The following is a 26,975-nucleotide window of genomic DNA, read 5'->3' on the forward strand; positions in this document are numbered from 1 at the left end:
AATATGCATTCGGTAGAATATTCGTCAAGAATATGAGGTGAACGGTTAGAGATGGAGGCTTCTGCACTTGCTGTGTTGTTTTCGTGAGCTTCTCTGTAAATCTTAGTGAAGTTAAAAGCATTTCGCTGGCACTAACGCTGCAACCAACTACGGTCTGGCAAATAATCTTCATTTAATTTAAAGCAAATTCCTGTGCTTTAGAAAGCAATACAGGTCCGCTAACAATTCCATTTAAGAACGAATTTGGGTAAACCAGAACAATAGGGTTCTGTCCAAATTTACGTGTGCGCTTTTTCTATCCCGTTTCTTATTGGGATTTGTTATAGCGCGGATCTTGCTCTCATTGATTTTAATGCGCGATATGGCGCTAATACTCACCTTGTACAACTGCAATTTTTTGTTTGGTTGTTAGAACACGACTCGACATTTTTACAGGTGTATCACAGATTCATAGTTTGATAATCGATAGAATAAATTCAGTGTTTCAGTGCTGGAAAATTTGCTTAACTCGGCGTCGGTTCGCCATAAGTCACTCAAATTTTGTCGATTAGAACGATTTAGTCCGGCTAAGTATAATAAGCCGAGCAAAGCTAAAAGTTCATTGACAGTGGTCTCTTTCAATAAATACTGAACTGATTGTTTATTGTTAGATAATTGCCTTTGTTTGATTTTGGTATTAGTATGACAAAGTATTTGTTCCAAAATATTACTAGTTATAAAGCGTCTCCAACACTCTATTTCAGTCTTATCATTTTGTGCAATAGGCTTTACCCCAGGTTTTTCCAATATGATATTTTCTGCCCTTGTGCGAAGGTTAGTCCTAGGTGGCTGCGAAAACCATTTAGTATAATTGTCTTTACCAATATAAAACTACTGGTTACTGGTTGAAACAATTGCTTCTTGCTCATTATCGCTACATTCTTGTTCCGTATCATTGCCTTGACTTCGCTCTGATATGTGGTCGACTTCATCTTCCTCCTCTGAACTGTATTCTTCATTGTTACTGCTAACTTGTTCAAACAGGGCCTGGAGTCGTCTTTGTTCGCTTTCGTAAGACATGGTTCGTAAAACTGTATAAAACGATATGCAATTCGTTAACAAACAATAAAAAAATACCAGACTGCATATATATACATATACATATATTACGTACCCATTGTGGCCGCTTACCCGCCCGCTTTTTGCAGACGTCTGTACTCAGTCGTAGCCGAAGCAATACTAAACCGATTAATTAAAACGCTCAAAGAAGTCAACGACCGCAGCTAATGTGAGTGGCTATAACCGCGGGTATTTTTGTTTAAAGTTTTTAAATAAAACTCCACTTGCCGTCAGATCGGTCAAAACATTGTCGATCAGAAAAAGAACTTTAAAATTAATATTTTTAAAGGAAGATATTCGCGGACCTCAGGTACAAAATGCTTCTCAAACAAACTTTTGAAAAGGGAAGCTGTTACCAAGCTTTTTTGTTCGCCATCCAATTAATTGGCAGATTCTTTATGTGAAAAATTAAAAAAAAAATGTTAAATTGACTTATAGTCAGGGTTGTACTACCGGACGTGTTCCTTCACATACAATATTTTCCAGAAATGATGATTAGTAATTATAACCAGTTTGAGCTGAGAAGCACTTTCTCTTTAGAAAATGTTAGAGGCTACCTGAGCTTAATTTTAATTCTGACTGATCAATATCTACATTTGCTTTATAAGTATCTACAAGAATTTTGATGTTTTTATTCCTGATAGCTCTTGTAAATACTCTTCCTCTAACAGTCAAATCTCCGGGTGTTGTGCAAGATCCATCTTGATAATAATTTTAAATAAACAATTTGGATATTCTTGACATCTCAAAAATGGGATTACAAAATCCTAATACTGTACGAATTTGTGGAACAAAATACGTCTGGTGATTTCATTTTGTAAGCGATTAAAATTGAGATTGAGAATTACCAGATTCACATTAATAATTTCTAACTGGTTGATAATATATAGTATTGTGCTGTAATTGACTGTTATCTTTGCGTCTTCAAGAGAAATTTCAGCAAAACCGTTTGTTCCATCAACGTTTTCCACCATCAGGATTGCGTTGCTCAGTATCAGAAATGTCATTAGTGTTGTAATCGTCAATGTTAAATGAGACGCGCAGGGTTTTAGTTATAAAATAGTACTCAGCTCTGGTTGCCCAGAGCTCCTTTATTTATAGAATTCCTTATCCTAATTCATATATGCACCAAATGCAGAGTGCATACACATGTCTTAATTCTAATCTACTGTACATATGGAAGTAGTATGTAAGTTATGTTTTCTGGTGCGAAAACATATAAAAAAAAATTATTTATGTTTTTATTTTTATTTTATTTTATTTGGACAGTTTGTCCATCTTTATTCCGAGTCAATTCACAACTGACTTACATCTTAATAGCTAGTTCTTTTATATGCTAAATTTATGCTAACGCACCTGAAAGTTTGCTGGCTAAATTCTGAGAAGAGGTTATTGAATTTACGTACTGATCGGAAATCGCTCAAACAGCTGTGTCAACATTATTGCATTAGTGAATTACGTGCGATCTGTATTGTAACAATTGCACTAGCAAATTACATAGAATCTGAATTGGCACAATTAAATAAAAAGTTTAATATTTTTGATTCTAAGAAAATTAACATTGAGGTGAAAGCTCGTGCCGGATGTTGGCTATGGGTTATTAACATTGGTGAAATAAAGTGCGCGTGTTTGAAACATTTGTAACACCGCTTGTGTTAACTCTTCCCCTCTTAAATCGATTGTCCTCAATCGGTATTATTACTAGGGTGCTGAATTTTTAATTTGTAGGAATGGACCATTTAGCTCACTTTCATTGGTTTTTAGCGTTTCAGATGTAACATAAAATTTTTGCTTATATTTAAAAATGCGAATATTCTTCTAAAGCTGCTTTCCATCTTTTCATTTTTCTGTTTTTGTTACTCAGCGCATATGTAAGCGGCTGGTGGTCAGTAAAAATTTGTAACTTAGCTGATCCGTATAGATAGTTTCGAAATGTGTTTAGAGACCATATTATGGCTAACATCTCTTTCTCGTTAGCTGCATAATGCTCTTCAGTTTTATTTAGTGTTCTGGAGATGAACGCTAAAGGTTTCGAATCTTGAGATAGGACGGCTCCAATAGCATAGTTGGAGGCGTCTGTTACTAACTCGAATTTCTTACTGTAATCAGGGTATGCTAGTACAACATCTCTAGAAATTAGTGAATTTTTTATATTGTTAAAGGCTTGAACTGCTTCTTTATTCAAAGTGATTTTCACATGTTGAGATTTATTTTTGGAAATTCTCCCTTCTTCCCCTCTTAAGAGTGATGTCAAGGGTTTAGCTAATTTTGCATAGTCTTTTATAAATTTGCGATAGTATCCAGACATTCCCAGGAAGCTTCGGAGTTCCTTTAGGGTTGCTGGTTGTGGAAATTCGGCAATTGCATCCACTTTTATTGGATTTGTTTTTACACCATCCGAGGTGATAACGAAGCCGAGAAATTCTACTTCTTTTTTAAAAAAATTACATTTGTCTAATTGAACCTTCATATTGGCTTCTTCCAGAGTTTTGAATATTCTTTTTATGTGGTTAAAGTGTTCTTCTTCAGTTTTGCTGAAAATAATAATGTCATCGATATAAACATAACAACATTTTCCAATGTGCTCCCGGAGTATATCATCCAATGCTCGTTGGAAGATAGATGGGGCATTTTTTAATCCAAATGGTAACCTTGTAAATTCGTATTTACCGTTGTTAATAGAGAACGCGGTTTTTTCGATGTCAGATTTTTTTAGTGGAATTTGGTGAAAACCACTTTTTAAATCAAGAACGGAAAAGAAATTGCTATTTCCGAGCTGAGATATTACTTCTGATATCTCGGGTATAGGATATCTGTCTGCGGTTGTGACAGCATTTAGTTTCCTATAGTCAATTACCATACGGTATTGTTTGTTACCGGCTGAATCTGCCTTTTTTTGGTACGATCCATACTGATGAATTGTATGGTGATCTGGATGGCCTTATGATACCATCGTTTAAAAGTTTTTTTTACTTGTGACTCTACCTCGCTCCTAAGGGATGCGGGGTAAGGATAGAATCGTGTGTAAACGGGAGAGTCAGTCGTCGTTCAGATCTGTCCCACGACCTTTGTTGTGTAAGTAAGTTTTTCGTCTGGTTCCGAGAACAATTTTGAATTAACACTTACAATCTTTTCCATTTCTTTACTTTGTTTGGAGGATAGGTTTTCCATTTTAATATTTATTGTATTTACGCTTGGCGAAGGAAGCTGCTTAAGGTAAACAGTGAAACCGTTTCCTAGCTTCATATAGTTATTATTGGCTTTTAGTGTGTCATTTCCTAATATTCCATCAAAAGTCTTCAAGGACGGCATTAGGTAAAGTCTTATTTTATTTGGGATATTAAAGAGTTGTGCGTAAGTATGCTCATTAATTTTTACATCGCCGATTATTGATCTTGCAAAAAATGGGTTTTCATTTTGTATTCTTTTTACAACTAATTCAGGTTTAACATAATTTTTACTTGATCCAGTATCTACCAGAAACTTTAAAATATTACCGCTCTCCGTCTTCACTTCGAAATAAGGAAGAGAAGAGCTAATCATGCTAAAAAATGGATATCGCTAGGCTCTCCATATTAAATTTTTTAATTTTCTTCTTCCATTGTATCAATGTGGAAGGTTCTCTGATGTTTGTTATGTTGGAAATTATTGGGCGAAGGCGGTCTCTTGCCTTGAAAGTGATTTTGAGGTGATCTATTCATATAATTAATTCGCCTTGAGTGGATACTTTGGTCAATATCCATTGGTTCAGGTTTTGGTTGGGGTTTTGGTGGTCTAGGAGGAGCATTTGTATTTTGGAAATGCATCTGTTGTCTACCCTGCTTGCCTAATTGCTGTGGTTGTGGCACATGTGCCAATTGAGGGTAAAAATTTTGGCGTTGACCTTGAGATGGATAATTTTTAGGAAAGAATCGATTTTTGTGGTACATCTGCTTGGCGTGGTTTGCATGGTTTGTGCGAAAGTTCTGGTTACCTAATCTTAAGCATAGATGAAGGGCTTGTGGTAGGTCACGAGGTTCCTTTATGCCTAACAGTCTTGGTAGGTCTCCGTTTAGTCCTCTAATGAAGGTATCTAATGCCTTATCTCTGTAGGACTGGGTCATCATGCGTAGGGATTCATTACCCATTTCAAGGCATCCTAATTTGTCCAAAATTAATGAAAGGTGTTTGTAGACTTGCTCATAAAACTCAGAAATTGTCTTGTTACCCTGTATTAAGGTTGTCATTTGATATTCCAAAGTGGAAAGATCGCGTTTCTCTGCATAATGCATAGTTAAGCACTTAGATATAGCTGACCAGTCAAGAGGCGTGTTGTGTGATTCTAATGCCAGATCAGCATTGCCTACTATTTTATTTCTGACTACACTAAGTATACCGTAATATTTTGGTGTTCCTTTTTGGTTCTCATAGATATTGAGAATGCGGCCTACACTCTTTTTCCAAGAGTTAAATTCACCTGGACAACCGGAAAATATTTATTTTAAATATTTTACTACGTCGGGTATTCTATCTAAATCTCCAAGATTTGTTAGATGCCTTTCTTCAATTGTCTGATCTACTGCGGAAGATAGGCTACTGTTAGGATTCAGTGTTGCTTCAACTACTAGTGGTCCTTGTCGCTTAAGAATGTCTGAAGCTATATTCGATATTAGGGCAGTTAAGTCGTCCATACTTAATTGGTTGTTTTGTGGTGCATTTGGAGCCGCCGGTGCTGCAGATGCAGCCGGTGCAAGGAAGAGGGACGGATTAGGTTGTTAGGATTAGACATGGTTTTCTTTATCTATCCCTAGGACTCTCTCTTATAAAAATACTTAAGATACTTAAGCTTACGTTCTTGATGTATTTTCTTTTTTGTAGAGTTGTCTGTATTTTAGTTCCCTGATGGTCTCCTGGAAATCGGCGGTGTCTTCGTCTTCTCCGTATATTTGTCCTTTTGCGTCTTCTTCCGGGATTGGCGTGAACGAGGATATGGGGCTAGTGTTAGTTACAAAGAAAATGTATGAAGCACTGATCCAAAATCGGTGGCACGTAAGATCAACGGCGATCAAAATGAAGACGTGAAGAATTGTAATCCAATCCAAGTATGGATGCGGTACCGAAGGATGCTGTAACCGGGTGGTGACGACGTCGAAGTTTTATCAAATCTTTAAATTCAGCGCGCCAGTTGTCGATAAAGCGAATGTTAATAAGATGTGTATACGGATTATGATGTGCGAATTGAGCTGTCGAATTGTTTAGGAATTGCGATAGCGAATTGTTTGTAACGAAGTGAGGCTGCTTTCCCGATGCCCATCCTTTTTGTTAAGTGGGTTGGCGTACAAATGTGTTGAGTTGTGCAGTAGTGTCATCAGCTGTGGTGAATTACACTGTAGCATTAGGATGCGCCAGTTTTACCGGGTAGAGGAGGTGGATGCTTAACTCATTTAAACAGTCCTCTCTTCCACTGCAATGGTGGAATATTTTGTTCTTTAAAAAATACAAATGTACCACTTACTTAATATTTTCAAAAGAAACTTGGCATTTATTTCTTTTTCGTGGTTTATTATTTTTAAATTTTCTATCTTGAGAGATTAATCTTCCTTTTGTTTGTGAAGAAGAATCTCCTAAGTTTATATTTTTATTTTCAAATGGAAAGGCTGCAGTAATTTTACTATCTGCATAAAATTTTAAATTATTACGAAAGCATTTCTCGTACTGTGTTTCTTTTTTGGTATTATTAACGTATGTTTCAAGGGATTCTAATTTCCCAAACTTTTTTCGTTGATAATCTAATTTTTTATCTATATGTGTTACAACACCACAGTGAGCTAATTTGGAGCTTATGTTGGTTGATCCGTATATCAACCACCCAAACACACTGTTCTGGAGTTTGTAATTCATATTTTCAACAGTTATTTTTTCTTCTTTTATCAAATCAAAAAATATGTCTGCACCTAAAAGTAAGTCAATCTTACCCGGAACATTAAATGAAGGGTCGGCCAGCTTTATAGTTTCTGGAATTGTTTTAACTTTTATGTGTTCCGTGGGCACATTGGACACAATCTTTTATACTACAACGGTGTCTAAATTTGCTTCGAAAGGATCTATTAATGATTTTAAATGAAGATTAACTCTTTCATTTGTATTTGTCTTATTTTGACCAACTCCTTCAATGGTCATAGATTCTCTCCTGGAAGGAAGCTTTAATTTATTTTTTAGTTCTTTGGTTATAAGGTGAACTTGAGACCCACAATCTAATAAAGCACGTGCCTTTATTATTCTTCCATCACGACATTTTATACCAACAATTGCTGTTGTTAGCAGAGCATGTTTAGAATCTCTTTTTAATCTCCCATTTTTCGTATTTTTAATGATTGTGCTTTTGGCTTTAGAAGTTTTATCTTTGTGGAGCCATAAATGATGGTTTCCTTTACAAGTGAAGCAACTATCGCCTTTACAATCTTTTATATTGAGCCCTGTTTTAAGACATTTGGTGCATAATTTGTTTTTAATTACTGCATCCCATTTGTTCTGGGTAGAAAGAGCTTTAAATTTATAGCAATTGTATTCTTCACAACCTCACCCTTTGCGGCGAATTCTTAATCTTCACACTCACCTTCTCGATGACCACCAAGTTTGGTTTTATAAAAATTTTAAAGAAATGCTTGTAGCGTTTGATAATTCCGACTCAGGATGAAAAAGTGTTGAAACTGGAGGATGGACAAAACGCCGTTCAAAAGTGTTCGCACACGCGTAACGTCGACTTGATATGAAAAATGTTGAAATTGGAGGATGGACAAAACGCCGTTCAAAAAGTGTTACACGCGTAACGTCGAACTCCGACTTGATGGAGGAAAAAGTGTTGAAAGTGTTGAAACTGGAGGATGGACAAAACGCCGTTCAAAAATGTTCGCACACGCTTAACTCCGACTTGATGAAAAAGTGTTGAAACTGGAGGATGGACAAAACGCCGTTCAAAAGTGTTCGCACACGCGTAACGTCGACTTGATATGAAAAAGTGTTGAAACTGGAGGATGGACAAAACGCCGTTCAAAAGTGTTCGCACACGCTTAACTCCGACTTGATGAAAAAGTGTTGAAACTGGAGGATGGACAAAACGCCGTTCAAAAATGTTCGCACACGCGTAACGTCGACTTGATATGAAAAATGTTGAAATTGGAGGATGGAAAAAAACGCCGTTCAAAAGTGTTCGCACACGCTTAACTCCGACTTGATGAAAAAGTGTTGAAACTGGAGGATGGACAAAAACGCCGTTTCACACATGTTCGCACACGCGTAACGTCGACTTGATATGAAAAAGTGTTGAAACTGGAGGATGGACAAAACGCCGTTCAAAAATGTTCGCACACGCGTAACGTCGACTTGATGAAAAAGTGTTGAAACTGGAGGATGGACAAAACGCCGTTCAAAAATGTTCGTACACGCGTAACGTCGACTTGATATGAAAAATGTTGAAATTGGAGGATGGACAAAACGCCGTTCAAAAATGTTCGCACACGCGTAACGTCGACTTGATATGAAAAAGTGTTGAAACTGGAGGATGGACAAAACGCCGTTCAAAAATGTTCGCACACGCGTAACGTCGACTTGATATGAAAAAGTGTTGAAACTGGAGGATGGACAAAACGCCGTTCAAAAATGTTCGCACACGCGTAACGTCGACTTGATATGAAAAATGTTGAAATTGGAGGATGGACAAAACGCCGTTCAAAAGTGTTCGCACACGCGTAACGTCGACTTGATATGAAAAAGTGTTGAAACTGGAGGATGGACAAAACGCCGTTCAAAAGTGTTCGCACACGCGTAACGTCGACTTGATATGAAAAATGTTGAAACTGGAGGATGGACAAAACGCCGTTCAAAAATGTTCGTACACGCGTAACGTCGACTTGATATGAAAAATGTTGAAATTGGAGGATGGACAAAACGCCGTTCAAAAGTGTTCGCACACGCTTAACTCCGACTTGATGAAAAAGTGTTGAAACTGGAGGATGGACAAAACGCCGTTCAAAAGTGTTCGCACACGCTTAACTCCGACTTGATGAAAAAGTGTTGAAACTGGAGGATGGACAAAACGCCGTTCAAAAATGTTCGTACACGCGTAACGTCGACTTGATATGAAAAATGTTGAAATTGGAGGATGGACAAAACGCCGTTCAAAAATGTTCGCACACGCGTACTGGTTGCTGCTAATATCGAAAGCGAAGTGAGTTGCAGTTGTCCTTTTGGTCCCCTTTTCTTTTCTTTTGTGTGTGGAATCAGCTGGTGTGATGTGGTTGGTTGGTGTGTAGGGTGGAATGTAAGCTTTGGTGGTTTGTGACGTGGGTATGATGAAGGTGCGTGTCAATGTTGTGAAGTTGATGTGGTGTGATCGTGTGGTGTGTGTGTGGATGCCTAGGGGAGGATGCTCATTTGTACAGCAATAAAATATAGGGCTTATTCGAGGCACTCCATAACTGCGACAATATTGCAGCCCTGATACTCAATTTGCAACACTGTTGCAGATGCTCAGTTGATACTTAAGCAAAATAATTGCAATATTTTGCGCGAATTGTGACCGAAAGTGAGGCTCAATGGAGTGCCTATTTCCGAAAACGTTATCAAAATCCTTAAAATATTCCCACGTCGTGGCACCTCGACCTGTCGCGTCGTTGCGTTTTTTAATCCTCTTATACGTCGCAAACAAATTTAAAAATTTTCTCTGCATAAATTCTTTTGTTTGCGACACCTCCGGATTTATAATACGCATATTTTCGACCACCTTACCCCATAGGAAAGACTTTTTCCTCTTCCCGCCAGCAAATCCGGGCTCCAGGTCAAGTCGGGACCTTACTAGAAGTTTTGTAACCGGTGAATTTAACTTTTCACTGAAAAAATATAAATCACGATATAATATATATTATTAAATTCAATAAATATCACTTTTACTTACCTCTCTTCTTCCATTATTGGCGCGCAATACAAAAATTTTTGAAGCAACAAAATACAACTATTTAAGAATTACTATAAAATATTTGCGCGCAGTAGAAAAATTTTTGATGCATAATGATGACATTTGGCGCGCATCAAGTGTCAAATTTTTACTCGCTCGAACGTCTGACTTTTGCACGAGTTGCCACATTTTTACATCGAATATGATGTTTGCGCAATATTGCGCAGTACTGCCAAGCTCGAATAAGCCCATATTGTGCGAAGTATTATATCCCATTATGCATTTAAATTCTGCTTTTTGAAATATTGGTGACGTTTTTGAGGTTTGTGCTGCTTCTAGTGCATTCCCTTCATGGTTCAGAAACGACTGTAGTGATTTAAGGTAGGTATTTCCTTAGAATTTTTAAGGGAATTTTCATACCTAAGTCTTAAATTGTTTGTCTAATTTTTGCACAAGCGTATAATTTAATAAAGCTTGTAGCAAATTATCGGCAGACAAACTGAGGCTTTCCAATGCTTGTGTACTTTCAGAAATTTTTTCTTGAAATTTTCGTACACTAAAAGCAGTCTCAGTCACTACTGGTGCATCTAAAATCTGTTTAAAATAAGTATTTGCGAGTAACCTTTTATTTGTAAATTTTTCATTAAGAAGGTTCCAAGCAACGGAAAAATTTGTCGAGGTTGAAGGCAGATTTGCAATACAACTTGCAGCCGATCCTCTTAATTTGGTTTTTAAAATACACATTTTATACGCGTCTGAAACTTTTTGAGAGACTATGAGTTGCTCAAACAATTCTTTAAAAGTTTGCCATTGAGCGTAATCTCCTTAAAAATGGGAGTGTCTATTTGAGGCAACGTAAAATTGGTAGAATTTTTTTTGTCAATAGATTTTAGTTTGAGTTTGTAAAATCTTTTTCTTAATTCATAGAAATTACTTGTTAACTCATCATTTTCGTGTTGGCTAATAAATTCAAGCACAGTATCACGAGCTTTTTCTATAAGCCTCTCTATGATTTCTAAAGAGCATATTTCGTTTATTTCGCAGTCTTCAATATTCTCTTCTAATTCCGTTAATAAGAATTGAAGCCTGCGAACTAAACCAGGATTTGGAAGGCATTCCATTTTCCTGGGAGCACTATTTTCTCGAATTATAGCGATCAATTCGCTTAACTTGGCGTGCGCTGTCAAATAGAGCGTGCCTACCGACCCTTCTACATCATTTTTAAAATAATTATCTTTTTTATTTTTGGGATCTTTGGACAATTCTAAATGGTTTCGTTGAAACTCTGCCCATTTTTTGTCCAAACTATCTAGGAGTTTTTCCAAATTTTCTAAATCTTCATTTATATCCATACCCATGGACTTAAAATGAAGTTTTTGCAGTTCTTCTGCTAATTTAATTTGGTTCTCCATTTGCCAAAAACAAAATAAATAATTGTATATGAATGAAAGAAAATGAAAAATGTTCTTACCTTGGTAAAATGTGGATGTGATTTATTGCAGAACACTCACTTCCGTTCTGAAAATTTCGATGTGATGTTTCGGTCTGTTGGACACTTCGTTTTTTTAATATAATTAAAAATTTTAGAAAAATATTTTTTTCTTTTTTATATATATATTTAGTTTATTCGCGTTCTTTATTTAAACATTAAAAAGGCTATTACTCGCAATTCTCACTATATTTCCTGCAGCTTTGTCCCAGAAAGTTATTTATAAGTTGATGAACAAAATACGGTGGAGCGCTGCACGTCTGGTTGCACGTCTGGTTGCTTAGAAGGTTGAGATAAAAAGGAAATATATTATTTATGGAGTCCTAACCGTATATGTGCATAGAAGTATATTTCCAATTTCTATTTTTAAATAAAAAGTCATTCAATTTAAAGTTTAATTAAATGCACGTATTTATTAAAAACCAAAAAAAAATTCATTGCAAACTTAAAAATAAAGTGAAGCCAAAGCTTCAACACAAAAATTCCACTTCTCAAACAATGACGAAACTAATTTTGTAATATGGAAAAAAGTGCAACACCTTTAATAGGAAAAAAGTGGCACTGGCAAAACTGTTGGCACTAGCTACGTGCCAAAAGACACTCAATTTAGGAAATATGAAACAACGAAATTACGTGCATCACCATCAAAGGTATTTTCCAATCCAGTGGCCGATTCCCCAAAATAACAGCAACTTTTTGCGTTACCATGCTGCTACTTTCTACAGCAGCCGAACCGCCACCTGTCCGATAACGCTCTGATTTCTCGGTTGCCTTTTCTGCCTTGGACTTTCGTTTCAGGCTTTCGAACTTATCCCGATTAGTCTCAATCCTAGCTGTGAAACACTCCGCCAACTTTTTCCAGGCCTCCTCCTTCTGTTTCCATGTGACAGCATCCGATCTTTTATTCTCCAGAATATGTCGTTGTTCATCCAGCAACTCCACTAATGCATCCTCTTCTTGGGAAGTGAAGTTTTTTCCTCTTTTTCTTTTCAGCAGTGTGCTTTCCATCATAACTTTTTAATTAACAGCTGATTTTGTTTACGTTTTGCTTGCATGACATTGCCAACATGCCAATTTTATAGGCAATTGTTGGATTTTAATTTTGGCGTTGCCACAATTTCGAAATAACAAATATATTTTTACAGGCAAGATGAGAGAACGTAATAACTTAAATCGCGCTTTTAAGTGAGTGAACGAATTGGATGCCCAATTTAGTGGGGAACATCCAGCACTTAATTTTTAGTATTTATTGAACCATTAACTATGCCAAAGAAAACACATTATTTGTTGATTAAATAGTAAACACCTTTAGAGTTAACTTTATTGAAATTTCATAAAATTAAAAGGAATGATTGCACAAGGTAATGACGACCATTTCCGAAGCGCACAGGATCGGTATCTATAGAAGATGATCAACGTAGGTGTCGACGCGGCGCAGTGTGTAGACGAATGTGTCCGCAATCCTTTTTCCCAGCCTTTTTGTGAAGTGGGTTGATTGATGGAGAGGTGTGGTGAGTTGCATTGTGTGGTGATGTATGAGTGTACTGTCATCGGAAGTGTAGTATTAGGGTGTGCCAGTTTTTCCGGGTAGAGGGGGCAGATGCTTAACTCATTTAAACAGTGAGGAACAATTTATCCTCCCAGTTAGTAAATGGAACTTTATTGCTTACATAAGAAAACGGCCCTTAGTCAACTACTTTACTATCAAACCACCAATATTATTTACCGTCTGTACTATATTGGTGATATCTTCCATATGTTGTTCAGGTGTAGCTGAATGTATTAGGATATCATCTATGTACAATATATATATGTACTATATACCGATAATAACAGATTTTGTAAAATTTCCTTTTACTATTAATAAAAATATTTGATAGCCTTTCTTTTCTTTTACAAATGGCGATTTTTATTTGTACAAGAGCTGTTAAAGGATTTTTAGAATAAGTGCTTTTCTTATAAGACTTAACTAATGATTTTAAATTGTAATTCATGTCTTTTAAAATCTTAGTACAATCATTGTGAAACTTGGTTTGCCCATCTACTTGCATTTTCTGGAGATTGTTTTTACTTTCGGTACGGGACTGCACAGTGCAACATTTGGGTGACGTTTGGGGGGCGAGAAGGTGGTGTTAAAAGTGGTAGTTCTTCAAAATTCTGCAAATCATTTATGTCGTTCTCAGCACTTGGATCCGTGGTTTCACATTGGTAGCTTTATGTGACTTCACTCGTTCCCGCACCGAATGTCCCGTATGGGTGGTCCATCTCCATTTAATTTTTCAGTCAACCGCCCTCATAAATGTTTATTTGTTTGCTTAGCGTCTGCACATTTTACATAGCCTTTGGTCAAGTTTGGATGTGATTCCATAAATTCCACCATTATTTCAAATTTGGCTTTGTTTTGTGTGCTGGCTTTTGCTAGTCGAGTCCCTATTAAAAATTATATTGCCTTTAAACTTCTTATCTATGTAGGTAAATGCTCGATGTACCATTTGGTGTTGTTGTTCATTTGTTCAGCGTCCTTCTTTGTATGTTATCACCAGGGCTGATAAAAATATGCACGAAAAAAAAATTTTTAAGCGCTATAAAATGCTTGATAAATATGCAAAATAAGCTTTCAAATACTCTGCAGCACTTAGCCATGTGCCCCAGCGAGCTGTACACGGCTGCAGAGGGAGTTTAACATCAGGTAAAACTCTTTTAAACTCGTGACGACGACAAGGAGCCTAAAATAATTTTATCTTGTGAAAAGAAGAGATAATATATGCCCATGTTTACCTTTGAATAAATAGCCTTAGCTATTAGTTTGTTTACGTTTGGAAACTGGAACCGAATAAACTCTGCTAATCTGAGGAGCCCATGAGCAAAACAGGTTACGTGCAGCATTTTTGGGTATAAAACACATAAAGACCTCATTGCAGCGAGCATGTAAGCGGCAGCATCTGTTACCACAAGAAGGAGTTTTTCATATTCAATTCCTAGAAATAAAATTGTAATAATTTGTATGAAAGAAACACTGTAAGCACTCACTTTCTGGCCATAATATTTGAAGCGAATCGTTTAAAAATCCAGCCATGCTACTTGCATTTGCTCTTTCAACTTCTGTTACGTTTAATAAATAGGATTTGCCTCTTTCTTCTGCACTATCATCCAACACTCCAAATATAGCATTCGCAATCAATCGCTGCTCAATATCGGTAGTCTCATCTATACTTATCCAAATATATTTATTCTTGGCTTTTTGGCGCAATTTTTCAATGCAGCTGTCATATAGAATAGGAACATATTTATTCCTAAGCGTTGATTGGCTGGGTGTTGTATTCTTCGTATAGGCCGTAAGTTAACATCGATGATCGATTCCGTTAACATCGATGTTGCGATATTTTTCGTATGGTAACATCGATATTATAACATCGATGTTTTTGTTTTCAATATCGATGATCATCGAACATCCCTATACTGCAGTCGCGAATGAGATGTGTAGAGCTTCCACACCTAAAACACGATTTTGAGACTTTTTGATTAAAGGTGTATTTACGACATTCTGTATTGACTTGACTGGTTTGGTATGGAGTTTTTCGTAAATTTAAATTTTTTCTTTTAACTCGCTAATCGTTTTTGCTTCGTACAGAACCGCTTTGTTCAATTTCGTATCTATTGTACCCTCAATGAAATATGTTATTAAACTTTCAGTATCGATATTTACTGGCTTTCCAATTTCAGTAAGAATATACAAATACTCGCGAAACGTTTCGTTTACCCTCTTCTTACGACTTCTCAACTAACTATGCACTTCTGACGACGACACCTTTTTCTCAAATTCACTAATCAATTCTTCATTCAGTGATTCCCAACTGACCAAGCCTCGTTGGCTTCTAATAAACAATTTGGCAGCTCCTTTTAGCAACTGCTTACTATAAATAAATGTCTGCACACTATTCCACCGTACTACTAATGCATTCTCCTCAAATTCATTTATCCATTGTTGAATATCGATATTATCGTCACCACTAAATTGTGTTAGGCTTTCTTGGATATCATTAAACGTAAATGCAAATCTACCTATCGGTGCCACAGCGGCAGTAAAATTTTTTATTTGGTACATCGTCGTAGGAACTAACTGATTCAGCATTTTCATCATCCTCATGTGTCTCATGTTCATGGTACAACAACAGTCTCTTTTGCAACTCCGCTTTAGTAGTGGACATATTTAGTTCACGTAGTGCTTGCTGCAATTCCCTAATATTGAGTGTCAGTATTGCTTGTCTGTCCATTTTCGCAATGCACTGTTACAATTCAAAATTTTCACTTATAATTAAAGGGTATTTCTAAACGAACTACTAGAAATGTAAAATGTAATGAATAATATATAAATATGTATATCGATCTTATGTTCAACTTATCTGCTTTCAGCGTCCAACTTCTCTATTTCTTCATTCAATCTCATTTCTTCTATTCAACTTGTACGAGTATGTTTCTTCCCTCAGCTAATTCAACTTGTTCAGCTTTTCTGCTTCTTCCCTCAGCTTATTCAACTTGTTCAACTTCTCTGCTTTCCTCTTTAGAGGTGGAGAAACATCGATGTTCACGGGCATCGATGTTTTCGATGTTTTTGGCGAAAACATCGATGAAACATCGACATTTTAAATAAAAAAATTAGCAGTTCTTTTAGTTTATTTGAACTTTATTTTAATTTGTGATGTTTAAAAATTAAAAGTCAAATTTTCAACAAAAAATATCCATTTTATTAATCACTTATTAAATAAAAAAGAAAACGAAAACGAAAAACAAATTAAAATAAAATTGTTTATGATATTCATGTTCCACTTCTTTGGTATATTGTCCTATCCTTAGTTTGTAAATAAAAACTAAAAACAAAAACAAATTTAATATCAATGTTTCAATATATACATGGTCTAAAGAAAATAATAGTTCTTTAGGATATTGTGCTATCCCTACTATACTATTGCTTATTTTACTATCCTTACTTACTATCCCGAACTCTACTATATATATTTACATATTATTTACATGTTTGTTTTTGTTTAAGAAGAGGAGCTTATCGACAACGGTCGATGATAGCCGCGTGAATTACGATATTATAAGTTAAGAAATTTGATGTTAATTTCTTTTAAAAAAAATTTTATTTATTGTTCGTTTCATTACAGAGCTAAGACTAAACTTAAGAATTAATTTACTTAAAACCTAAGCTACGTTGCACCGGCCAACTGCTGACTTTGTTGCCGATTCTCCGAATTGGCTTATTTCGGTTGCGCGTGTTGGATTTCCGCTTCACGCCGAAAAATGAGCATTTATGCTGATGAAAGCGTGTGGGAAATATTGTGCAACTAGAGATGCATTTCCGCTATGATTTGCACATTATCGCTGATTACGTGTTATTACTTATTTAGTAATTGTTAACATTTGCCATGTTAACATATATGTAATTTATCAGAAATTACAGACATATTTTCCGTTTGAATAAAAAACTCCGGCTAATTTTCCGTACTGTGTGGCTTGCCGTTCAGTTTATTAATAATCATTTTATTCTTTATAAAAATCTTATTTGCTAAATTTACTTGGAGCCGTTGTGCTGACTTGACATTCCTCAGCATCAACGACCCGGCATACACCTAGCGAAATATTTATAAAGCCACTTTCGTTAAGCTCAATAATGAAAGAAAAAACCTATAATTTTGCTATTATTTATTATTTTTTCGAATAGATATTTAATTCAATTAATGTTATGCTTAGTTTTAGGAAAAAAAAAAAATAAATTATGCAAGTTTTCTCAAACATAATTTAAATAAGCCGAACGAAATAATTATAAAGCCACTTTGATTATGCATTATATTTTTAGTAATTAAGAGAAAAATGAAATGTTTAATAAGATGTATGACATCCATTGTTAGCAATAACTTCTTCCAATCGTCTGAGCATAGAATTAATAAAAGAATGGATAACGGTTTGATCAATTGCTTCCCATTTTTCAACGATGGCATTTCTTAGACATTTTACGTTATCAAATTGCCGTCCCTTTTCGAAAACCTTGGCTGATAACACGGACCAAAGGTTTTCAATAGGGTTTAGGTCGGGACTAATTGCAGGCCAATCGAGAAATTTAATATTCCGAGCCAGCAGGAAATCAACTGTTTTCTTGGAACGATGTATCGCTGTATTGTCTTGCTGGAAAATGAATTCATTTCCAACAAATTCCTCTCCGAAATCAATAAGAACTTCATCCAGTAATTTAATGTAGTATTCCGAGTCCATTTTTGTTGTTACAAAGCAAACTGGAGTTTTCCCTCTGTAAGTTATCCCAGCCCAAACCATGAGTGATCCGCCACCAAAATTTCGTCGCTTACGTTTCTGCCTAGCGGGAACGCAGAAGTATTTTTTAGCTAACGTTTTAAACGCGTCGCCATCTGTAGTAATCTAAAATATAATTAATACAATAAATTGGAAAAAATATGTTATTGCATAATTTCTTACCTGCCAGTACGCAAGAGGGTCACATTTTTCCGTCTGGTTCTCCTTTCCAAAATGCTGTCTCATCAGGATAATGGCATCTGCCCAGGAAGAGTGCACCTTGTTTTGGCTTTTGACTTGTAGTAGAAATGAAAATCGGCTTGATTCCTGTGTTGGTGATGTTGGCGGATGTAGTGGGTTTGCAGTAGAGGAGTCAAACTATCGATAGTCGCACCATCGATAGTTTCAAAAGTTAAAAAAAAAACTATCAATTACTCATCGATAGTAAAAAAAACTATCGATAGTAATATCGTACTTCAAAGGTTCATAAAAAAATTTGTTGAAAAAAAATCAATTGTATTACAAAAAACCTGTCTTTCCAAGAACAAAATAACCCATATTTATTTTCAATTAAAAAAAAAATAGATTAATAAATTCATTTACAACATAAGTTGAAAGCTTATGTTTATGTTAAAACGGAGATCAAAGAGCCATCAGCGGTTTTAAAGAGATCAATATTAGCACATTTCGTGATTTTTGTTGAGAAATAACAACATATCTACATTTTTTCCTTCAGTCTAATTCGTCTGTCTGAGACTAATTCTCCAGCTTTGCTGAACATCCGCTCAGACTCCGTTGAAGTTGCCGGAATGCACAAATATTTGCATGCCATGATTTGCATTGACTTCATTTCAGTCGATCTAGTCTGAAATTGAGATAAATGTTTGTTTATATAAGCGTTACACAAAATGTCATTGCTACCTTCCAGTATTCCAATGGATCTACATCTAGCGGCTCATTGGGTTTTTCAGTGTATTCGCGTAGTGTGATGATAGCATCCGCTCTGTTGGATTTGACTTTGCTGAATAGCTTCTCTGTCAAAAACTTATAAATCTGTGGAATTTTAACGCTTTTTGATGCCGACGGTTCCTCCCTGTTGTCATTCGATGACGATGCTGCAATTATGTTGATTTCAACCAATTCGTTTCCCAGCAACATAGACGCTTGGGCCGCATTTTGACCTGACTGAAACCCCTCTTTTTTAAATCTCGGATCTAGCAAGGTGGATAATCCAGTATACTTTTGTGATTCATATGGAAACAGAAAGCCTCTGTTTAATTCCCTTTTTGTCGCAATCGGATAGTACAATTGTGCTTCTGATCCATCCAACATTTAGTTGGAAATGCTTCCAAACATCCGAAATTAGCATGAGAAATTATTTTTAAGAAATGTACTCACCTGATGAATTGCTGTCCCCGATTTCCATTTTCCAACGTTCGGCGATTTTGGTTTTTTTTGTTAGGCAAATAGTGTGAAGTTTTATTTATTCAGTCTGAACAATTAAGTATGAAACGACAAAAAACAGTTTTTGTTGGTGTTACAGCAATGATGTACATTACACTTAAGGCACTTGGACATGGGAGTTCCCGTTTTGCATAGTCGACAACGCCTTTTTTCACCAAAAATGACCCAATGCTCCAATTTGTCATAGCGCTTTGTATTTGGAGGGTTGGGCTGGACTCTATACTTTTTGGTACTTTGTGAGGCGACACTGCTTGATGGAGTGTTACAAAGGGAGGAGGTTGGTCTATCATTTTCCACATTTGATGGACGACCTTTTTTTTCGTTACATAATCCTCAGAAGAAGTATATTGCAAGAGTGTATTAGCAATTTCCAGTTGAAATTGTATTTAGTGGCATATATTTTTTGTTCGGCTCCAGCAAACGTAGGTGTTTTCTATATAGAAGCCATGCATTTATAACGGATGTTCCCAGGCACCAATAAAAGACTCTGATATACCACTTTCTTGAGCGATGGTTGATCTTGTAAAGTTCCATGAGCATGTCTGCTAAGTCAACCCCTCCCATGCCTTTGTTATAGGATTCAATGATCGCAGGTCTTGGAACATCAATATAAACTTTTTCTTTTGGACACCAACGTTTGCATACCCCCACAGGTCGATGATCTGTACATGAAGACATGACTTGGACTGGCTTATTGTCATACCATTTTAGACATACTAAATTGTAGTTTGTTTCACATTTCACAGCGAACGATCCTCTCCCTTGCTTTTTGAGTTCAGCGTCTGAAACCAACTGGCAACTACTAATTCTGTTTTTTCTTACAGTTCCTGTTGCAAATATCCCCATTTCCTTCAAAGCGATAAGAAGGCTTACTGAAGTAAACCAATTGTCGAAGTAGAGTTTGTAATTCTTGTGCTTTGGAAGATTTTGCGCCAAATAGAGGACTACATCCGAAGACAGTCCCAATCCATAAGACGGGCAGGTACCTTCACCAACATACAATGTAAAATCAAATACCATTCCAGATGTTCCAGCTCTGGTGCAAGCATAGCCAAACTTGTTTTTTCAGGTTTTCGTAGTGCGAGGGATGGATTTCGCTTCAAAAAGCCGTAAAGCCAACTTTCTCCAGCTGCCTTGTTAGTTTCCCAAGTAGATGGGCATGGTATGTTATTAGCGGCAACAAATTCGTAAACAATTCTTTTGAATATATCATTCGACAATCCATATGCAAAAAACGCACACTTCTTAGCATATTCGACTAATTGCTCCTCTTGAACTCTCGTTAGCGTTTGATGGCTGGTGTATTTAGAGTGATAAATTAAATTTTCATCACTGCTACTCTCGTTTCCAGAATCTGAATCGTTCCTCAAAGGATCTAGTTTCTTCAATCGCATGATCAAAGTTGTTCTTTTCAATCCGTACTTTTCCGCGGCTGACGTAGCTGTTTCGCGTTGATGCTTTATGTCTGCAAGAGCTTTTTTCATATCATTCTCACTTATCTGACATCGGTTGGTCTTTTTCTTATAGTTGCGCACCATTGCTAAAGTAATACTTAGCATTAGAAAACTCCTTAATTGTTTTAACATTACCAAATGTTAAATGGGGTACATTTGACATTTGTCAAACACACCGCGCATTTTCAAGCGACAATCGAACCGCATGGCATCACATACGAAACAACAACAATACTCACTTGCTTTGTGTTGTACGCAGAATGTTAATCACGTTGAAATCTGAGAAAAATACACACAATGTTGAAACATTTTTTTTGATACACTCAGTGCATTCGGAACACTTACGTTCTGTATGTCTTGTTAGCTTGACAGTCATCCATAGAAAGAACGAATGACAGGCAAAAACGATCAACATGCGATGTCAATGTTTTTTTATTATTTGTAAACATCCGCCAGTTGTTTCTGTTTATTAGTAAAAGGCATTTTTGCAAAACATTATTTCATGAGAATTTGTATAGGCGGGATGTTTTTTTTTTTTTTTTTTTTTTTTTGCAAAACGTGTAATGATACACACATTAAATTTCTTATGTGCACCCTCCAAACAGACCCTAATCACCCCTGAAAATTTCATTGAAATCGGGCATGCCGTCTAGGAGTATGCGAACAGGAAGTTTTGCCACCTCAATTTTATATATGTAATACATAGATATGTATTTAAAATTTGCAAAATTACTTACATATGCTGATTATCCATTTGTGTGTCCATTTTTGTTTGCTTATTTTTATTAAAACAGCTGTTTGACAGCAAAAAGCTTTTTACCTCACGTGGTGACTTTTTTAAGATTTTTTCTTATGAGGTTTGAGCACGAATAGCTTCACAAAATATGCCTCACAAGAAATCTTTTCAGAATAGGGCTGTAATTTGAATAGAAAACAGCTGTTTCTATTTACATTATTTTTGTTCACCACACGTGTGGGAAAAAGCTTTGCGAACTGAAGCTTTTACTTTTATCAAGATTGCCACAGAATACCAAAATATTTCTTACTTGATAAAAATTGGAAATTTATTTACCTTTTTAGTTTTTTCCTCTACTTTTGTTAGATTATTTAGTTGGGCTCTTATTTATGTTATTAGGTGGAATATGAAGAGGTAGTTAGGGTTTTTGTTCAAAATTGGGTTCCTAATCCTAGTTGATTGAATATAATTCTTATTAGATCCCGTATCAATAAGAAAATCTACTGTGTATCCGCGCCTTGTTTTAAATTGATAATAAGGCAGCGGAGACGGCGCTAATAAAAAGGATAGTATCAAGCTCATTTTGACTTGCATTATCGTAATTGTTATGGTGGAAAATGTCACATCTCCGTCTTCTAATAATACGTAATCTTCTCTTGTGTAGTCCTCAATGTCTGTCATTATATTAGTAATTAATGTTAGAATAATTAAGGGTATCATCCTTCCTTCTTCTCCTCGTCTTTTGTGGTATGTTGGACTCTTATTTTCTTCAGTCCTTTGGTTTCTAGGGATTTTCTAGTCCTTTGGTTTCCCACGACGGCTACGCCGCTGCTTGGCATGCAATGCCTAATGATGTTTTTATTTTTGCACTTTATTTTTGTCTTTGCTTTTTATTTATGGTTTAATTTTTTTGGTTACTTATTGTCTTTTTGTTGATTTACGCGACACGTTTTGGAGTTTTGGAGTTTTTTTTTTGTTTTTGTCTTAGCGTTTCTCCCTATTTTTGGGATACTTGTTTAAAAAAAAAAAAAAATTTTTTTAATGCGTTATTCGCATATGTACTAGTTCTCGCAGTGTGTAGAGCCAAGATTAAATAAAAACACAAAGTTGTTATAATTAACTGCACTCTACTTTATTGGTTCTTCTGAACTGAACTTGAAATGTCAATGTCACTGCTATTTATAATAATCAAATTGTTCAGCTGCTAAGCTGTTATACGATAACTTATTGTTTATTTGTTTGTGTACAAATTCTGCATATGCAGAATTTACTGGTCAATGCTCGAAAAGTAATATAAACAATAATAAAGTGAACGACCCTTATGCAAACATATTGCTTAAGTGTCGGTCTGTACATAAATAGTGTAAGTGTCGCTACAAAGTAATAAGCGACAATAATTAAAACTGCTGTTTATGCTTAATCGGCATATTTCGTTTTTGATTGTTTATATGTATTTTCGTGCATTGGCTTTTTAATTGTGGAGGCTAAGCCTTAGCTGTGGTTTTGGAGTTGGAGCTGCCGTCGTTGTTACTGACGTAACTCACGAGGTTTATGTACATACGTTTACCGGTTAGTGTTCACTAATCGCGACCGTTATGGTACTAGGGATACATTTATGGTATAATCGTGTTCTGAATTATCATATAATTGTCTATTTATTAAGAATCTCACTATATTTATTACAATATTTTATCCTAAAATAGTTATTTTTGCGTTATTGTGTTTGAATGACTAACTTGGATGTATGTACGGTCCGTGTTCCGTTTCCTTGAGTGGTTGAAGTAGAAGTGAGTGAGTCGTCTGTGCTTGACTGGAGTGTCTGCTTTATACGATGTCGTAATGGTCGGCTCATTGAATCGTCATGGCTGGTGAGTGAGACTCGTTGGACTAAGACGGTAAATCAGTGTTGTCGGTAAAATCAGCTGTGGACTGGCGTGGCGTAGCCGCCACACATTTCTCTCCCTTCTCAAGCTGATCACTCACTGCGCTCGCCGATTACACACTGATCTTTATTAGTAAAATCACTTATATTTATATTCTTAGAATTCTATGTGTAACGGCTTATTACTAAAAATGCTTTAGCATTACATTAAGTGATGAAATGCCAGAGCATTGAATTTCCAATTATTCTCATTATCAGAACAAATAACATAATGGAATATTGAATTATGCTTACTTATCAAAACAAATGATGTATTCATTTCTTAATTAATTAAAGTATTCTGCTGACCAAGTAGTAATACCGTGGGAAGATACAATTTGTTTACATTTATCATAAAGTGTCTGTGTGGCTGCTGCCGTTAACTTGCAAATAACGCGGGTAATAACTATACCATATTGACCTCACGCTGGTATACCATATTACCCGTTTTCCTTGCTATCACATGTTTTACTAATATTTTTATTTAAAGTATCAAATTCTTTCAAACTAACCTTTCGTAAATGAAGTTTGGTGGATTACCTACAGATTTATAGTATACGTGAATAAAAGTCTTAAACTTTTTATTAATATTAATTTAATTTATTAATCACATATACTTGTGTCGCTAAGTGCTTCTCGTAGTACGACCTTCGTGGTCCAATTGCAACGCTATTCTAATTAGAAAAACCTCCAACAAGAATAGTCATACCGCTTACTCAGTCTCCTGTGTTATTCGCAACTGTAGTTACTTATTCAATTCCAATAAGAATCAGGTGATCGTTCCTTGCTCTTCCAGAGTAACTCAGAAGTTACGTTATCCGACTCTGCTCAACATACCAGTCAAAGAACTCTCTCACTTGTTAACCGCAAATGTTAAACTTCATTATTAGCTTAAGAATAAAGTTACTTGTTGGCTCTACGTTGTCATACAGACAGATCGGTCTCCCAGCAATCAACTTACTCTTGCTTTGCAAGTGTTGGCGATGCTGTTAGGTGTTAGTGAAGAACAGAAATGATTACGAGGGTGCCCGCTGGACTATTGTGGCTTAACTTATATAAAAATTTCTTTCACCAATTTTTCAGTGCGCCGTGCTAAAGAGCTTCTATTCCACTATGCAAAAATATCCATGTAAAAGTGCACGTTCTTAGCAACTGAGAAAAAACTGTGCCGTTGATGATGACGTTATTTTTTTCTTTTCTTATCTTTCAAATTTCACAGCTGCTGGTAAAATTTGGGTTACCATATACTTAATAGTTTAGCAAAAAAATGCAGGTGTACCATATTACCCACACTTACTCTATAATTGGTGGAGTGTTGGGGATACCGATTTGGTTGACGACCGAATGCATGTTGGTCGAAATTTCGTAGTAGTGGTTTCCAGCCTTCCATAGGATTGTTTTAAGACGTTTCGGGGTTGTCCTTTTTTCTGATGATACTGGGGTCCCTCGACGTTGCCAAATCCCACGTAGTATTGCGTTGTAGCCGCTCGTCAGCACAGTATTTCTTATTAGTTCTTACACGCGTAGCCTTCCTTTTTTTTCGGGCTTTTTTATTGCGTTGCATTTGTTTTTGCTTTTATTTCACAATTTAGTACCGTTCGCCACTCGCGTAGCCTTACTTGTTGATTTTCAGGCTGTTAACTACTGCTCGGGCGCCAGTTAAAAAACTTTTATTTAGTTTTCAAAAAAAAAAAATATTTTTCGGGATTCATGCTCCTTTATTGAACTCTGCTTAAGAACTAAAGTTTACAATTAATTACACTTAACTCTAAACCTATGTTTGCTGCGCTTCCCACAGGTTGCCACTACACGTGTCGCACTCTCAGCGATTTGGTGTGGTATTCTATTGTTTTGTATCATTATGATATTAATGCATCATATGATACTTTTTAAATGTGTGGGGTGCTAACTTGTACAGCTGCGGTCAATATAATAGCACCACGCATAAATTTATACTAACTCCGTTTATATATCTTTAACTCTTGGGCCAATTCAACTCATAACAAAATAATAAATTCTTTGATGCTAATAGTTCATTATCATAAAAAAATTATTTGGTTTTTTTAACAGTTTATAATATGTTAATGAATTTAAACAAACACCTTAAAAACTACACAGTCAATATAATAGCACTTCAATTCATTTTTAACAAAAATAATGGTCTTTCTTAAAATAAATCAAAAATTTGAGTCAGATATCTTTTAGATAAATTATTTTTGTTTGCTATTACAGCGGCACAACGCCTTCCCATGGAATCCACTAAATGCTGGCATCTTTCAACTTTTATGGAGCTCCAAATTTTCTGCACAGCCTGCCAGAGCCCTTCAACAGTTGTTGGTTTTATTGTAGATACACCCTTCTTTATGTCGGTCCACAGATTTTCGATAGGGTTCAAATCCGGGGACTGTGCAGGCCACTCCATTACATTGATGGGGTTATCGTTGAACCATTTTTTTTGCCATTTTGCTGGTGTGTTTGGGGTCATTGTCTTGCTGGAAGACCCACACCAGCGGCATTTCGTAGGAAGCATACGGCAGCATAATTTCATCAAGGATTTTTACATAAACCGATGAATCCATAACGGTTTTGATCCAATATATGGGACCCACACCTTGATATGAGAAGCAACCCCATACCATAATACTATGACCTCCATGTTTGATAGTTTTTGATGTGAATTGTGGCTTGTATTCGCTGTTAGGTGGCCTACGGACAAAACATCTGGAACCCTTTCCACCAAAAAGAACAATTTTGGATTCGTCAGTCCATAGCACATTTCTCCACTTTTCCTTTGGCCAATTTAGATGTGCTTTAGCAAAAGATATTCGGCACTTTTCGAGGACTACAGGCATTCAGGCTGTTGTCTCGAAGTCTGCGGCGAATAATTTCCACGCTCGCCGGCACATCCAATGTTTTTTGAGCTCCATAGCTATCATAAAGGGATCTGCTTTAGTCGTCCTTACTAAACGTTTTACCATTAAGGGTGACAAAACTCGCTTTCTACCACGGGATTCAACTTTTTGTTCATATCTTACAGCATTTATTATCATTTTATTGGAACAGCCCAGCATATCCCTTATCTGGGAATACGATTTACCCTCGGACGCAAATTTTTTTTATTAGTTCACGTTTTTCCGGCGAACAATGCTTTCCGCGACCCATAACTATAAAATTTTTTGTAAATTATTACACGATTTAATAGAAAAAATATAAAAAGATGTTTATTACCTTCCGTTTTCACTTTTTTCCACAAATTTTTGCAAAACAAACAAAAAAGAGTCTACTGGTGCTATTTTATTGACTGCACGAAATGAGAAGTGTTGACAAAAGATATTTTATAATAGAGGCTAAGTTTTTGGCAGTATGTGTCTCACTCATTGGACAGCAATCCAATAAAATATTGTTAAATTCAAAATTTTCACTAACAAAATGTAGTGTAATTGCTATGTAACTCACTGTATTGCGAAATGTCCAACAATCGGTTGTAATGCAGAATTTAACACCATTCGCCATTTTTAGTTTTACTTTTTCGACACATGCTTCATATAATGCCGGAATTATCGTTCTTGTTA

At 36.0% G+C, this 26,975-nt stretch overlaps 1 protein-coding gene across 1 annotated transcript in view; it reads left to right on the forward strand.

The window, feature by feature from the left end:
- The window catches only part of LOC126753378 (uncharacterized), a 63,164-nt gene extending 45,677 nt beyond the window's left edge, over positions 1-17,487 (forward strand). Inside the window, exon 5 of the mRNA XM_050464772.1 lies at positions 16,688-17,487. The gene's annotated coding sequence lies outside the window, so the exon portion shown is untranslated. The remainder of the gene's footprint in view (positions 1-16,687) is intronic.
- The last annotated feature ends 9,488 nt before the right edge of the window (positions 17,488-26,975 follow it).

This window comes from Bactrocera neohumeralis, chromosome 3 (assembly GCF_024586455.1).
Source record: "Bactrocera neohumeralis isolate Rockhampton chromosome 3, APGP_CSIRO_Bneo_wtdbg2-racon-allhic-juicebox.fasta_v2, whole genome shotgun sequence".
In the NCBI taxonomy this organism is placed as follows: domain Eukaryota; kingdom Metazoa; phylum Arthropoda; class Insecta; order Diptera; family Tephritidae; genus Bactrocera; species Bactrocera neohumeralis.